The sequence below is a fragment of the Halichoeres trimaculatus genome, unplaced genomic scaffold, assembly GCF_033239565.1.
Source record: "Halichoeres trimaculatus isolate MK-OKI-2021-1 unplaced genomic scaffold, fHalTri1.1 fHalTri1_scaffold_13, whole genome shotgun sequence".
NCBI classification, from domain to species: domain Eukaryota; kingdom Metazoa; phylum Chordata; class Actinopteri; order Labriformes; family Labridae; genus Halichoeres; species Halichoeres trimaculatus.
Window position 1 is genome coordinate 7629406 of NW_027437191.1, and position 18103 is coordinate 7647508.

The following is an 18103-nucleotide window of genomic DNA, read 5'->3' on the forward strand; positions in this document are numbered from 1 at the left end:
ATTTGACTTTATAATCACTCAGTATTATTTAATTAAATTGAATTTACAGTTTATTTTACAGGCCCCTAACTACAAGTGATGATGCTTCAAAAATATTTTTAAGTATTGGTATAAGCACCTCATGTATGTTAAAGGTTTTGGACTTTTGCGACTGGTTGAATTATCTTTTTTATTACTTTGACTACATTATGTGAATAAATGCCGAAACCTTGACAACTTTGTAACTGGGTACATGTTTTAAAGGGACACTGTACACTTCAATATTTAATCAGTATTTAATATAAAGCAGACTACTTCTATAAAGTGCAACATCACTGTAATTAATGTAACAGGAATGTCTTCATATAATCTAGTTTGCCTGATAACCTCAGGAGCTTTGTCTTTGCAGGAGCAATTTTAAAACGCTTTGGAGGTATGGAAGCAGAGGAGTCTTTAGAGCATCCTGACCAGGAAACTCCAGGAACTTCATATTCTGCAGGAGCTCCGCCTGACCAGGAAGTAGCAGGGCTGCCTTCATCTGCAGACTTGCATGTTCAGCTGCCTATTTTTTATTTTGGCCCAACCAGTGTGACGAGCTCCGTAGGACATTTAGCTCTGCAGATGAAAGTGACGTTGATGGAAAAGAGCTGGCTGTGGAGATGAAACAAAAATCCTGCCAACCCTGCTCTCTGATGACATGACTGCTCTAGAGCTTCTCACTTTCATCCACAAAAACATTTGAAGGAACTGTATCCCAATCTGTGGATTGTCCTGAGAATCACCTGTGCTCTGTCTGTGGCCTCAGCAAAGAGGAGTTTTCTCAAAGCTGAAGCTCATCAAGAATACCTACCTTAGGTCACCCATGGGACAGGATCGTGTGTAGAGGGGCAGTAAGTTAGTGGATTTTGCCATTTCATAAACATGTTTATGTATTTATTTCAACAGATGATGAATATGAACCACTACAGCCCTCCAGCTCTGCTGGGCGGATGATGGTTTTGAAGGAGAACCGTGGCTCAATTGAGAGTTTCAAGTTTTTATGCCCTTTGTTGTCCTTGTTCATTACTGTTTATCAGTTAATTAAAATATCAACAGTTGCTGAGAATAAATTTGCCTCCATTGGAGTCAAACAGAATCCCTTTGTATGGATTTCTATGAACTCGGTTATGTCAATATCTTGGGGTATTATTTACTTCTTTAATCTTTTCACTACTTTTAGACGTCTCTTTTCTCAAACCTCCGTTTACTCTGCTTTACTCAAGCCCCATTTCCACCATGTGGTCCGGTTTGGATCAAACAGTTTGGTACGGGTTGGATCGGTAAAGCTTGATCCTGTTTGCGTTTCCACAGCCAACCATGCCTCCTTCTTGGTCGGCGGTGTGTAAGCATGAATGCCAATAGCTGAGTCAGCTGCATAACAGCATGACGCAATAGAAGTGTGACACAGTGTACCATGCTAATAAATCCAAGGAAGAAGAGAAACATGACACAGTAAACAAAGAGCAACAATGAAGACATTCAGCAATTCATCTTCTTTGTGATCGGCATGTGACTCTTTGTTACAAAGCGCAACCAAGCTTTGTTTCACAGAAGGCTGTGTGTTGCCAGGAGAAATACAGCAGCTGTTGTTACACGCTAAATGATAATTCTTTCAACCAATCAACAAACTGCGGCCTTTCTAGCTTTGGAAACAGAGCTAGAAAGTTTCAGGCTCCACTTTCTGGGGTTGGATCGGTTTGTCTCACACCCAAACAGAAGGGTCCCAAAAAGTGGAACGGTACGGGTTGGTAATTTGGTTCATTTGTCATGGTCTTATTTAAAAGACCAGTTTCCATTGACAAAAATCAGAGCGGGGATCACAAAAAGGCAAATTGCTGGATATCTTTTATTGTTGCTCTTTGTTTACTGTGTTGTGTTTTTCTTCTTTGTTGGATTAATTAGCGAGGTACACTGTGTCGTGCTGCTAATGGTGTCATGCTATTAAGTACCGAGACTAAGCAAACTGTACAGCTTGGTGGAAATGGGGCCTTTAACAGCCTTACACTTGTCACAAGTGACATCTGGGTTTTGTTCCACGGTTTGATTGAATCTTTAGGCTTCTGTTTTATATTTAAAAAAAGAACATTTACTATAACTGGTCTACTACTGTTCATATTTTTAAAAGCAAACTCAAGACCTACCTTTTTAATCTGGCTTTTAGCTGAACTTTGTTTTATTCTTTTAATCTGCATCTTATGGGGGTTACTCCATTTTAATTTCGAAGTCACTATATAATGTTTTAGCACTTTTTATTTTTCAATTGTTTGGTTTTAAAATAGTTTTATCTTAATCAACTTTTAGCATTTTATTACCTTTGTCATATTTCATTATGGTTGTATCTATTTTATTTATTTATTTATTTATTGAGTCAGTTTTAGCCCCAGTGTTTCCTCATTTTCAATTCAAGATAGCGTTTCCTCAGTCCTCTGTGGATTTCTAAAGAGTCCTGTGCTTTATAAATTAAGTTTGATTTGATTTGATAGTGATTTTTTATGCAAGGATAAAAATTCTTCATTTCTGCTGTGTTTCATCAAAATTAACTCCGACACAGCTTCTTTCGTTACCTTTATTGTGATACCAAGATGATGCACACGGAGCTTATCATATCTGAGATACCTGATTTCTTTATAGAACGTCATTTGTGCCTCAAAGAAGGACTCAGGAAAGAAAAGCTCAAGAGAAGCAAACATAGAGGCAATGTAGGTGAACCTCAGACTTTGAAGAAAGTGATTAAAAATAATCTCTTGAATTTTCTGTTGTTATTCAATGAGACAAGTTTTGTCTAATTCAGTGTCAGACAATGAGTTTTATACAGCACTAGTAAACTTCTGGTGTCCCCTCTGCACACAGAACAGCTGATGACCACAAGGTGGCACAACAGCTCAACTTTCTACCACCTGAGCCAGAGAGCACCGTTTCTCAAACCTCCTTCTACTTTTCTGTCATTTATGTCACAACATGCTCTTTCTTAATGTGGCATATACTGTTTATTAAAATTTCAAATAAAAATATGAAGCTTTAAAATGTGAGAAAGGTGGAGACCATATTTTGGAGACCACTGAAGATTCATAAGCAGATTTATGAACATCACTTCTCACCATCTGAAAACTAGTTTGGTGTTTACACAGACATGGGCAGAGTGAAACCGTTAGGTTGTCAGCCCCTTTTTATGGATACAAACAACTGCTCCACGCCCAATAGTCTGGCTGAAGCAGACAGGAAACTTCAAACGTCTGTGATTCATGAGGAGAGATGATGGAGACAGTCTTTGGATGGGCTTGTCCTTTTACAGTAGTCAAGACCCCAGAGGAAGCAGACTCAGGGCATCGGGAGTAACAGATCATTTTAATCCTCTTTCCAAAGCTAAAGTAACGCCATCAGATAGTTTCTGTAGTGGCCCCAGCCTGCTGTTTTATTTTAAACAGAAGTAAATCTATTTAAGGGGGTTGTCAGTAGTGTTGGGTGTGTGTCAGAGTGTATGTGCTGAATAAAACAGGAGAAAACAGTCGTCAGGGCATACACACTATGCCAGGAAGAGCCACAACCAGAGCCAGAGTCCGAGAGGGAGGGAGACATGAAGAGAAGCAGGGGAGCTCTTGAAGTCAGAGCGTCACATCCAGGTGCAGCTGAGGACCCCAAGCCAGGACACGCCCCCTGCAACACACACACACACACACACACACACACACACACACACACACACACACACACACACACACACACACACACACACACACACACACACACACACACACACACACACACACACACACACAGGGTGGTTTGGAAATCCCCTCTGTACCAGCAGTGGCATGAATTCACCTATGGGCCAATCCAAATCAAATGCACAAACTACAACAACAAAAAAAAAAACAGGCATCCTTCATTTCTGTGGACAGAAACATTCCAGGTGCTGATGGGGAGACATGAGTTTAAGTATTTTCCATTTCTGCTATCTTCTTTGATTTGATTCTTTGTGCAATTGGGTGTTTTGCATTTCTGACCCTTTTTTTTTGTTTGTTTGTTTTGGGAGGTGGTTTTCAAAGGGGAAAGCAGAAATGTCATTTATTGATGTTTGAAAGTGCCTTGCATCTTTAGCCAAGTGGATCAGGGTTTTGACATTATGTGATGGGAAGACTGGGCTGGAGAGCTTGGTTGAGGTTTTATAAAAATACACCAGAAGCTCTTCTGCGTAACCAAGAGAGAAGATCCGGGTACACTCACTAGAGTCCAGCAGTACAGATATGGCAACAGACAGCGTCAAAAAGTCATTATAACAACTGTCTTGCAGAGTGCCTTGGAGAACAACAGGTCCTGTGTGGAGTAAAAACTACTGGAATTCTGTTGCTTTCCACCTGTCCAGATCAGACAGACTTTGTGGCTGTCGAGCAAATTCTCATGGCAGCTTTCCACAGAGGGACAGGAGTCTAGCTGAAATCTGACCAATTTGCCTTGAGGACAGCCTACACTCTCTAGGTCCCTGCTTTAGAAAGTTTAGCAATCTTCTGACAACTCCAAGGGAGACAACATGCATATAGTCCAGCACAAACGGTTTTATGCTCTGCAACCATGCGCTGATGAGGGGTGAGCATCCAGTTTGGTGGCTGGGATATGCCTGTTGGCTGAACTCCTCTTCTGATCCTGCACTGACCTCTTTTTGAGACTGGTAGTTGTAGACCACTCTGTTACTTACATACTGTCCTTCAGTGCTGCACCTCTTGCAGCAGTTGTAGCCAATGTGGGACTTGATGCATTTTAGGAATGCTCTAGCTGGGGCATCACAAGTAAAAACATTAACTTTTACATTTAATGTTTCATTTTGGAACTCCAACCCATTTTATTGGAGTGCCTTTAGTTCTGTTAAAAAGCTTCTTGTGTAATCAGCAACACTGTTTGGTTTTGCAGCTCCACAAAATGGCTCTACAATAAATGGATCAAGCTTTTTTTAGCCCACAAAGAACAGGCCAAAATTGGACGTTTGAAGATTCAAACAATGGCACACCATCTATATTGAAATTTAACTGTATGTTAGAGTCTGTTGGGGAAAAAAAGCCAGAATGCTCAGAGCACTATTTCAGAAATTCTGTCTCCACACTAAAATACAGGAAGTCATGGGACCATAGATCCATGACTTCAGCTTGAGGTGGAGTTCCCAGAACCTTTTGGCAGTAGATGCCCATGTTTCAGCAAAACAGATAGCAGCTCATCAATGGATGTGCACGTTTCCCTACTTTTACAACTCAATTTGCCAAATCAGTTTTAAGGTTACTCGATTCTTCCTCAGACAAATGTCCCATTTCATAGTCACTTTCACCATCACTGTCAGGAGGGTGATGAGCATCTTGGTAGTCAGCTCCTGTATCCAGCTGGTTGTGCAGCTGTACATCTGTTGTATCAGTTTGGTCCTGCGTCTGTATGTCTGTTGCAGATGAGGGACTGCAGCTTCATCAGACTCACTGGACTCCAACATTGCACACAGTTGTGCTTTTTGTCTCCTCCACTTTTTGAGATACATCCAGGAGCACAAGACAATAAAGTAAAAAAACATATGTTTAGTTTATATCATAGACTGTAAAATAATGAACGTCATCTTGCTGGGCTTGAAGTGAGGTCTCCACAAAAACTGCTCCCCCTGGTGGCTGGCTGCTGTACAAGTAAAAAATCTAGCTCTCCAGTCATCCCAGATGGGCTGTGGTCAAACTTTAAAAAATGTTTCTCACGTCCAAATGCAGTGGTAATTTAAAGATATAATTTGACTGCCTTGTATTCAAGTTGCCTTCTTTCTGAAGAGTTTTGTTTTCATTAGTTAAAAGAGGTTAATAACAAGGTTTTACATCACGTTTAATGATAAGTGACAGCTGCCGTTCTTGTTTATTTTTTTTCAGTGATAGTAAAATATGTCAGGAGGTAGAGTCAGGAAAGGATTAGACTCTGGAAAGAAAAAAATAATTTATATTTTTGTCAACTGGCTCCATTCAGATTCTTCTAGAATCCCTCATAGTCTCTACTGTGTAGACTCAGGCTGCACAACTGCTACCAATGGCTGCACCTGTGACGGAGGAATTTTGGCTTCAAAACTGTACAATGGGAAATGGCTGAGCCCCACTGTCCACTCTATATACAGTCTATGGTTTATATGATTGAAGAATAATTAGAAATTTAACCAATTTTACAAAAGAAAATCAAAAAACACAAAATGAGCTGCAAAATGCATTCAACTTGTGTAAAAATCTTCCACAACATGTATGGTTGTTTTGTTTTGTTTTTTTATGTATATAATTTGATAATTATGGGGGTTTCCATACGTTACTTTAAAATCAAAACAGAGTGTAAGGATAGGTTTGGGTTCAACTCACCGTTGATGACTTTAAGTGGTGGCCTGGAAAAGAAGAGCCAGAAGAATTTGAATCGAGAGGCTTCCCAGTAGGGCTTGACATCAACTTTTTTGCTCACCCGCCACTGGGGCTGGTGGTTTCCCAGAGTTACTAGCCACTCAGCATTTTCACAAGCCACAATTTTGTTGTTGGATAATTATGTTTGATATGATTAAAGTCGACAACAAAATGCTAAAGTTTACATGAATTTAAAACCTTTTTATGACCCCGGTTCACACTCAAATCAAAACTACATAAATGTTTAAAGGTACAGGTCTATATCAGGTATTCAGTTTTGAAATGGTTGTGTGTAAGGCTGTGCTCCATTGATATGAAAATATGCAGTTCAGTCAGGAACACTCGTCATACAGTGAACCATTTATTGCCAAATGGATACAGCTAGAACTGGCGTTACAGCTCTGCTCTTCAGAGTACTCTGCTCAGCTGGGTAGCAAAAGGTAGCAGGGATAAGACAGAGTGATGACGTGAATAAATACGGCGCCTTGTTGTTAGACACACACTGAGATTGATTGAGAGGGGTTAGAGATTGAACGTCAGCCTGTCAGCTCATCACGGCTGGGCGTATGACTTCTGTGTCCTGCATGAACTTTCGCTAACTCCACTTCAGTCTGGAACACTCTCGTCATGCATTGAACATTCATTGCTAAATGGATACAGCTAGAATTGGTGTTACAGCTCTGCTTTTCAGATTACTCCTGGGTTAGCCGAGCAGCCTGCTCGAGCTTTACGGGGAGTGCAGAGCAAAACCCAAAACAACAGGGCCAAACACCAATTTGAACTGTATGCTGCAGCGAACGCCCTCCGGGCAAATGTAGTGACCGTAAGCTGAGAGTTACCAGTGTCCCATGATTTCAAAGTAGACGCGGAACCAGTTCAGCAGCAGTGGTGGTTTCTTTAATGCAGGACGAGTGTGGGGTGCAGAGTTGAGGAGGGAGACCACATCTTTGGCAGAGGAGACGGAGTCGTGAGGTGAACCAGGATCTTGACATGACTTTTCCTTTGTTGGTCAGGACTAAGGGCTCATATGTTTTTTCAGAGGGACGGCATTGAAGACACCAGGTCATGGATGACAAAGAATAAAGAGAATGTTAGTTCCTGAGATGACGATAGATTAAACTTTAAGGTCTCTATCAGATTTAGAATGTTTAAGGTAAACAGTGCAGGAATAAAGATCTACAGAAATATCTGACACAGTGAGGTCATGCAATGGGGAAAAGCATTCAGAGCTAGATGTGTATTCACCGCACCCAAGAAACCAGTAAAAGTTGTGAGGAAAATCGTTCGAATAAAAGATCCACAAATGCTCCAAAACACCCCTGACTTAAGTGAGACACCAGCTTGTGAACAGAAGATAAAGTAAATGGAAGGCACTAATCCTTGCTGTCCGGATGCTCATTTTTAACACCATTGGACAGGAGATAATGTCAGGGTTCCGTTACAAGCTACTTAATGCTGGATCTAAACATCTCAATTGGAATAGAATACCCACAAGATATGCTTTAATAGAACTCAGCTCAACAGAACTCAAAACAGTGAGCCATGAAAGCACAAATCATGGGAATGTTAACTGGAATGACAATAACTGAGAATGAAGAACAGAAAGAGGTCAAGTGGAACCATGCAGAATCATACATTCTTTAAAAATTGTTTTTTGCTAGTCCTTGACACATGCGTAAGATGCAGAGTTCAAGTAAGACTGCAGGGGCCCTTCAATCTAGGACGGGTTGTCTGAATGGTGGGCACTGCAAGCCTTGGGGTGCTGCAGGGGCAGAGGTCCCTGAACTCCTGGAATTTAAATCCAGGGTTCATACACATTTTAACCAACAAATTTCCATGACTTTTTAATAACTTTCCCATGACTTGGCAGCAAGTTTCCATGACAATATGTGACCTCTAAAACATCAATGTATGCATGAAGCATAGGAATAAAACTATGTCAAAGTATTGCTGCAGTGTAAATGTAAAAAAAATAGATCTCATGACAATTATGGTTTTATACAAAATGAGGTTTATTGGAAAAAGGCATCATAAACATGTTAAATAACAAAAAATAACATTTAATGTGGAGAATCAATTTACAGTTTGAACTGACATTGTAATTTAACAATAGAAAAGACAAAAGGGATGAATAGGACACCTGTGCAAAAAGAAAAAGACAAGACAAAAGAAAAAGACACTTTTCTTTCCATGTTTTGGCTGTATTAAATCCCCAATGACCTACCACTAAGAGGAAGAGTACATGTGTGAATTTAGCTCATTTCTGAACCAGGTTCCTCAAAAATAAAGAACGACCAGGGCTGAGAGTGGGTCATGTAAAATGTTAACACTGAGAATCTACTCTGTTTTTATGCAAATGAGGCTGCATGAGGGATTCATCTCTCATCATCCACTGTCAGGGAGACACAGGGGAAGCAGACTGAACTACAAAAATAAGACTGAACATCTGCATTTTGCCACATTTGTGTGAAACAGCCTCTGCTGTTTTTATCCTACAACAAAGAGAAAACTTTTTAACACAGTGCATCAAGGAGGTGAACCACAAAACCTTGTACACAGTTTCCTGCTGTATGTGATTGGTAACAGTCAGCTTTGTGATGGAATAAAAACTTAGTACTACTACTCTGCTTAAGAAAAAAGGTAGTTGAGGGACATTCCTGCTTCTTTCGATAAAGTGCAAAATCCCTAAAAGTGAAGCTGCACAAAAGGCTTCGTCTGTTTATAGGACTGGATAGAAACAAACATCATTTTACGATTCAGTTAAAGTCTATCTAAAAGGAAAATGTTTCTGAGCTCTAGATTTCAGAGGCATGTTGCAATGAGAGCAGGATTTTATGGAAGTGTTAGGACACTGTAAAAAAAATGTTGAGCTCTGACTTTTTTTTTTAAACCCAAGTTCACATTAGAGTGAAAGCTTCACATCAGTGTGCAAGCTGGAGCCTCCTCCCATATCAACAGTCCATACATCATTCATTTTTTCATTTCTGCCAGTTTCTCATCAATTTGCTTTTCAATCATCAGCAGAGAAGCTCTCTTTTCTTTTACAGTACGCCGGAAACTGTTGGATTTGGCTACGTATGTCAGTTTGCTTGTGGTCTCTGCTTTTTCAGCATATTCATTGGCTGACTTTTCTAGGGCACAAATATCAGCCTCAACTGTAGCCCTCTTCTTTTTCAAATCATGGAGTTCATCAATGAGGGCCTTCTGCTTCAGATCAACAGTTTGCTTTTCTAATACTCTTTTCTGTTCATCCAAGTAGGCATAATACTTCTGTCGAGCACCTGCTGCTGACATGAGCAGCTCTTTAATGATGTTTACCTTTGTTACACCCCCAATAGATCGAACATGGTCGACAATGAGTCTCTGTGCCACCAAAGACAGTTCTTTCTGATTTTCCACAATCAATTCTTTGTTGATGGAAAATCCTCTTTCCATATTGGCCTGTCCATGAGACAGGGCCAGTACAAGCTTCATCAGATCCCACACTCTGCAAAAAGATGGGTTTGTCCCTACTGTCTCATAGAGAAGGCTGTCAACTCCATCTGTGATGGGATCAAACTCCCTGAAAGCAGAGTGACAGCGAGCCATATCACAAACCTCCCTAAACTCTCTGAGGGTATCGTCACATACAGCATCATCTATGTGTTTACATTCAACAAGTATGTGTAACATTCTTGTCATTTGTTTAACACACTGTTCCTTGGATTTAGCCATGCGTCTTGGGTCAAGGCACTGCATACTTCTCACTAATGTGTGCTGCAATGGAGCCTTTTTCAGCAGCTTCTCAAGGAGGGTGATCAAAAGCCTCTTGCAGTCTAATCTCACCTCGATCGCCTGCCTCTCTGACACCTGTTTTGAGGATCTGAGTTGCTTCAGGATGGTGTCTGCTGAAAATCCAATGTCAATTTGTGAGGCATCCTTATGTAGGCTGTTGTCCTGGAAGGGCACCTCCAGAAGTTTGAGTGTGGATGTTGCCTCTTGCAGGTGTTTGTCCACCACAAATCGGCCCATAAGCCCTGCAAATGATTCAAACAAAAGGAATGCTTTGTTTGAATGGATTATTAAAATATGTACATTGTTCATGTAAAATAGAGTAAGTAAACAAATGAAGAAAACAATGTAAGCAAGTAGCTGCAATTTGAAGACTTTTGTTCAAATGTCTGAAAAGTGCAGGGCTGAAGCTTCACTCACATAGTCCCACCCTTTCTCTGTAACTCTTGACTGGTTATAGGCTTAAACCATAACACAGCAATACATGCATCACTTTCATTTGTGTTAAACATCTGATGTTTCTGCATTTAATTACTATTTACCTCATTCTAGCTTATCCAGTTGTAGTAGCTAGTTATTTTGCACAAAACATAATTTAAATAAAGTTATTTTTTTCAAAATCGATTGAAATTGCTACAGAGTGTTATTTCTATACCGCATAACCACAGTAGCATGCCTGTGTAGCTTGTACAACTTACAAGTGAAGCTTTCCAATCACGTATTACACATGCTTGTTGCTCATCAGGAGAATAAAATGATCAGTTACTTATATATAACATATAGTAATGTTCTGACAGGACAGTGGCAAAGGTGTGTAAACTCACTAACTGTTGTTAGTGTTTTCTTCACAGTGAGCTCTCTGAGAGCAGAGGAACATGTTCTGATTTACTTTAGAGAGAACATGTTGGGTTGTGTATAAAGTATGCAAAAGACACATCATCAGACAAAATAGGTCCTACAATGAGGTAAAGCAGAGGTCACTCTGCCCACTTCAGAGTCAAACACAGTGGATATGCAGAGACCTACCACAGGGAAACTAAACCTCAGTGCTGAGCTCTCTTCAAACTGTCTGTTCCTTGTGTTTCAGCTGCTCTGAGTGATGATTATATATATATATATATATATATATATATATATATATATATATATATATATATATATATATATATATATATATATATATATATATATATCACATTTATCTTATACAAAATAGCTCATTTTACGTTTTTTTTCCCTAAAGACAGAGACATCATGTAAACAAATTGGCATTTAAAGGGTTACAACAAAAGAAATGATTAATATTTTTGATTAGGACTGAAGCTGGTGGAATGATTTGAGCAAAAAAAAAAGCAGAAATATTAATCTGTTAGATTCTTTAGCAGTTTTTGGTAACCTCAAAGGTTTGTATGCTATGAATCTGACACTGCAAAAAAAAAAACAATGAATAAAAATATGTTTAAGCAGCAAACTTAGATACATTTAAGCAGGATATTTCTTTATTCCAAGCCCTCTAACATGTATTATACAAAAATTAACTCATGTTATATGTGATTTTTAATAAAAACGCTGACATCATATAATCAAGTTGGTATTTTTAAGGGTTAAAATAAGAAGAAATCATTACATCTTTGGTGTTTTCGATTTGAGCTTAAGTTGACTGAATGATTTGTGCAAAAAGAAGTACAAAATTAATTATTTTGTTAGATTTTTGTGAGTGGGCATTTTGTTCTATGGTGACCTTAAAGGGTTGTATGTCATGAATCTGACACTACAAAAAAATAATACATAACAATCAGTTTTATCACCAAACTTTGGTATATTTACGCCTGATTTTAGAAAATATTCCCAGCTGTCTAACATTTTTTATATTGAATGAAACTGTTATATATTAGATTTTTTTTCATAAAAACAGGTACATCATGTAATCAAAATGGCATTTAAAGGGTTAAAATAAAAGGAAATCATCACATACATTGTATTTTTTATTAGAACCTAGGCTGATTGAACGATTTATGCAAACGCAAGAACAAAAAATAAATATTATTACATTTGATAGCAGCTTTGGTAACCTCAAAGGTGTTTAAATCCACAAAGGTTAAATATGTTATGTTTGTGCTCAAAATTCTGCACTTGGCTACTACACACCTTTTCATTTTCAAAGCAGTGTGTTTTTACCATGAAAAGACTGGATGTAACAAATCAAAAGCACAGCAAAAACATTATAAATATGTTTAATCTTACCTTTGATCAGTTTATTCATATCCTCGCAGAGGCAGGGCAGCATAGGTTTGTCCGTCTGATACAAGATGAGGAAGGGGTTGATTTCTTTTGCAATGCTGTTAAACGCCGCCACCTTCACGGTGAAAAGAGGATCAGCACATCTGTTCTTCACCTCCTCGAATGACTTCACCTTCGGCTCGGGAAGCTCACCTGTCCCTACTATCCCGACGTAGTTTTTCACGTGCGGCCAGAGCCGCAATCCTCTCTTTGAAACGTTGATATTTTCCACCCACCGATGCTTGCAAAATTTAAGCATTGCTGTGTTGCATCCAGTTGCTTTCACAAAATCTTCGTGTCGGGCTGGACTATCGTGAAACAGCCAGTAAAGACTTGAGAGTCCGTGCTCAACTTCCCATCCTGTCGATTTGCATCCATCTCTAAATGCGTTGTGCAGTATATGCAAACCACACGAGCCTATGTTGATAAGTGTCCTTCCCGCATCAGTCTGCACTTGCTTCTGGAGTATTTCAAACACTTTCCAGTTTACGTTCGGTCCGTCCATAGAGATTTGGATCAGATTCCGAGTTCCGATCTCTGAAAGCAAGTTGTTCAGAGTTTCAACAATGTCTGCAGCCGTTGCATGGCCCAGAAACTCCGAGCCGACGTACGTCGTTTTCACCTCGGACCCGTCCCACACTCTGACATGCATGTCTACCTGTTTAGTCTGCAGGTAGTGATCCAGGCTTTCGTCAAATAACATGACATATCTTTGTTTTGACACTCGATGTAAAGTGAGTCCTTTAAAGTAGGGCGCCAGTCCAAATGTACACAGATATGCGCATTTGCGCTCGCCACATGCAAATTTCGTTACTATTTGGCTGTCTGGAAACATAGCCTGGAAAAGCTGGCTTATGTCCTCACATGACTTGTATGAAAAGTGGGCATTTGCTACCTTAAGCGCCCACAAAACTTCGGAAGTTAGCACTTCATTTCTGGTGACAACATGTGAGAGAGTCCCTTGTTTCAACGAGGAGGTGGTAGTGCTGCTGCTGCTGACTGTCGGCGTCACCGTGGCCATCACCGTGGTCTGTGGTCGGAAAAAGCTCGTGATGGCGCCGTCTTCGCGCAGTCACAATAGCGCGGTGCTTTGCTCCTTTAGCATGGCTAGTCAATGCTGCCTCCCCCATGTTAGAGATATCAAACGTCTTATTGCATAAGACACATCTAGCATTGCCTTTGTCCTTCGTCTTCTCCAGCCACGATTGATACTTATCAGAGTGTAGCCACACGTTGTTAAATGAGCACTTTCCTGGCATCTTGGCGAGCTTAACCGAAGCATGTCAGCGCACATCCGACCTGCCCCTTGCTAAGTTACACTGCGCATGTCAGCATTACACGCCGGGGTCATAGGCTAATCAGATCAACTTCCGATGTGAAATATTTATTGATCGATTTTAAAAATCAACCTTACAGACTGTTATTACCTTAAGTTACATTTATGTGAGAAAAAAATCATGACTTTTCCAAAACTTCTGGGGTAAAATTACGTTTTCAAAACTTTTCCAGGTCTGGAAAATGGCATTTGCAAATTTCATGACTTTTCCAGGTTTTTTCAAAACGTACGAACCCTGTTAAATGATCAGAATGAAGCATCTGTAATTTATTATTGAGGCCTGGCACATGTGCTGCACGAAGGGTAAAATTACCCATGAAGCAAGACCACATGATGCCACGATGTAATCTATTGATGAAAGGAACAAAAAAATGCCCTTTATAAATGCCATTAACCATGCCAATGCCTTGTTATTGCAAAACTACGATCTGTTTCTAGACCTTTTTTTATTGAATTTATTTATTTTAAAATATATTTTATTCATTTATTTTATTTTTTTATTTTAACTTCTTTTTAAGTCATTTATTCATTTATTTTTTACCCAGAGGACACATGCCACGACTATCAGCTAAAGCTTCAGTAATACTGTAGAATGCAAATCTGAGGGAAAGACTGCAGCTCTTTTAGCAATGCACCTGCGAACTACTAATGATAAAAAATCCCTCCGAAGCCTACTGGGGGAGCGGCATCTATATAGAAATTTAAAGGGGACATATCATGCTTGTTTCTCCTTTTCACTATGCCAGACTAGGATGCCTGTAAAGCATTTCTGCCCTCAGTACAAGTTATTTAGTTCCTTCATTGCTCCACAATAGCATTCTCAATATCCTCATTTTAGGCCATTCTGAAGATCTTGTTAAAACGCTTCGTTTCGAGAATGACCTCCAGTAACCTCGCAACGTCACAGCCCTTTGTGCTCTGATTGGTCAGTTCTATCAGAGGGGCAGAGGGGGTAGAGCCAGGGGGTGGTTTTTGCAGCATGGCAGTATTTACAAAATCGCTATATTGGATGGGGCGAGTTTGCCGTTTGCCAAAACTTCACCGTAAGGCATTGATAGCAGTAATAAAATGGCAGAGTGTAGGATACGTCCCATGGACCCTGAGTCAGACCTGGACGGTTCTGCAGCTCAGGAGGAAGAAAATCCACCTCGACACAGATCATCTTAGGATGCTTCAGTGTGGTGAGTCAAACCGGTACTGTAACATGTATAGTTTATGAGTGGAAATATAAGCAGACTTCACCAATAAACTATTTCTATAACAGGGCTCCATCCTGCTCCTTCATTTTTCTCTGTCTGTTTTATCCATCATGCTGAAAGTGTAGTCTAAAGATCGCCTCTACCGTCAGTTCGTCACTATGTTAGCACTCAGTCAAGTTAGCCAGAGCTAGCAGGGAGCTGTATTTATACTCGGCTCTTGGTGGGTGTATCCCTCGGTGGCGGTTGTGTGACTAACTGACATCACAGAGGAGGAGCTGCTTTATCAGATTACTCCAATAAAAAGAAAGGATCCTTGTGTCGTCACAAAGGTCGAAATCTCGAGGCCAAATAGCAATGACCTATTTTCAGACGCATCAAATCTCGTTCTAGGATATCAGAATAAATACAATATCTCATTTTTTGAAAATTCAGGAGGTGAAAGGTCTTGTTTTCAACTTTATTATTTTATATGTAAGTATTAAATCACGGATCAGCATGATATGTCCCCTTTAAGGTAATAGAACTATCTGTGATATCATTATAGAAAAAAAATGTCATTCCAACTGTCACACAGTATTGACCTGAAACTGAGGTCAGATCTACACCCTCCATCCAAAATGACAAGAGAGTTCACTGTCTAAAAGTAATGCCTAAGAATTCAACAGATGTTTATTTTTATTCATTTATTTTTTATTATTTTATTTATTTATCAATTTATTTATTGGGATCAATTGTTTCCTCGGTGGAAAGGGGAACACTAGGTTTGTTACAAACGTCCTTAAGTGCTCTGATGCAGCGAACTGGTTTAGACTGAGGGAAATCTACCAACAGAAAATCATCCAACAGAGGGAGAACAAAAGGTAATTTGAGGTTATTCAGTAGGATCCAAAACAGAACTACACAGAGAGAGTAAAAGAAGCATGGACTTCAACAGCCTAATGGCTGCTTTGGCAGAAAGGATTTATCATATTCAAAAACAGAGTTCTGCCATAAGACACTGCCAAGTCAGACATAATACTAAGTAAATCTTCAGTTCAAATCTTGGTTGAGGATATAGCTCACAGATAACGACTCCGGGTGCGTCTCAATGCGTTAACTTCGTGCCTCCTCCGTCCTATCGCCTCTGCGGCACCAGAAGTACTTTCTTGGTCGCCATTTTAAAGACTGTCCCAAAGCGATAATCGTGCTCAGAGGACAGAGGAGAGAGGATGGAGGAGACTGATCGAGGAAACACGAAAGCTGGCTTTGCAGAGGTCTTTTCACTGACAGACACATCCTCATATGGAATATCACAGACTTCACATGAAACTTAACAAACACAATGGAGTTTAATGAAAGAGACAAGACGAGCTGAGGACCGGCACAGAGGATCGTTCAGAAACTGATCATAAATCTGGTAATCAAGTGTTTGTCGTAAGTTTAAAGCTCAAAATACTGAACACAACCATCATGAAATCAATATAATAGAGGATTAAACTGAAAACGGAAAAATAATATCTTCCTGACACACAATAAACGGGGTTAATTGATAAGTTTCACAGTTCATGATCTAGATAAAGGCTAAATAACTCATAAATAATTTAACAATTATGCTTTTTTTGAAGTGATCCATGAGCTTCTAAACAGCACACAAAATAAACAGAGAGCAGGTTTTCTTCACGGTAACATGTTTGTTGAACAGGTTAAAGAAACAGCCAAAGCTCTATTACTGTTTATGTTTTATTAGAGTTACTACAGCGCACATGTGCTGAGTGCAGACACTCAAAGGCCCAATGCTAATGTCCATACTCACACACTCACTGACTTTGAGGTGCGCTCCCGCAAAGTTCATGAGGGCTTAGGGCTGTCCCACAGTCAAATCACAAAGTGCCTGAGGGATCTCTTGCTGACTTGGATCTCTTGGAGCCCTTACTGCACCCTTTCCGTGAGTCTGCATGGTTGAAGACTTACTGTGAGGGAATTACCCATAGTGCCAAAATCCCTCATCGTCTCTACTGCGCAGACTCTGGCTGCACAACTGCTACAATGGCCTGGGGCATGGCGTGCTACAGGAGAGACGGCAGTAGACACTCTGCGACATTACGAACAAGAAGTAAAGTTTATAAACTGTCCTGGATATTTCCTGAACTGTTCAACAAACCTAAGGGCCTTTGTAGCACTCAGATTATAGTTAATTGGTATTTGGACTTGAGTGCATAATAGTTGTATAGGCTAATATCAGAAAACTTAGAGTTCGCTCATGGAGGCTGAGGACCAGCTTAATAAACACAGAAACCCAAGGGTTGAATGCACTTGAGAAAATTTTATACAGTGAACAAGGTGGATAATTATTTACATATATACACAAGGTTGACCATGACCAAATTTGGCATTAGCATTTATGAATGACAGAAACAAGTAGAATTCATCAATCAAATCAAAATGTTCATGTTATGTATCAGTGAGAAAAAGGGAATCAGTATAGGTTCATGAGTCTTTTGGTTCAGAAATCAGTTTGAGTGGACAGTCTTTTGCTGCAGGAATCAGTTTGAGTGAACAGTCCTTTGCTGCAGGAATCAGTTTGAGTGAACAGTCTTTTGCTGCAGGAATCAGTTTGAGTGAACAGTCCTTTGCTGCAGGAATCAGTTTGAGTGAACAGTCTTTTGCTGCATTTAAGTGTGAAATGGGTGCATGGGGCATGGGCTTAACGCCTCCTACCACACAGGTGGAACTGATGATGAGGATGAGGATGAGTGTCCTTCATAAAGGTTCTGGGTAGCTCGCCATCCAACTGAGGATCCAGGATCAAAATCAAAGGGAGAAGGAGGGAGGGAAAACAACCCGGCCTCAACCAGTCAGAGGAACTCCACGACTGACCTCGCGACTTCCGCGTCTCATCTGCTGCAGCCCACTCAGGTTCTCCCCTAAAGAAGTAGAAGAGAGCTTGGAGGTCATCAAAGGCTGCATCAAGAGCAAGACCAATCTGGATGATTCCAGTGGCGAACCGTGAGTACTACAGCTGGGCCTTCACCTCAGCCCTCACAGCCCAGAAAAGAAATCATCGCAGAAAAAAGTAGTTAACAAAAAACATTTTCATTGAATAAATAAATAAATAAAAATAAAAAAAG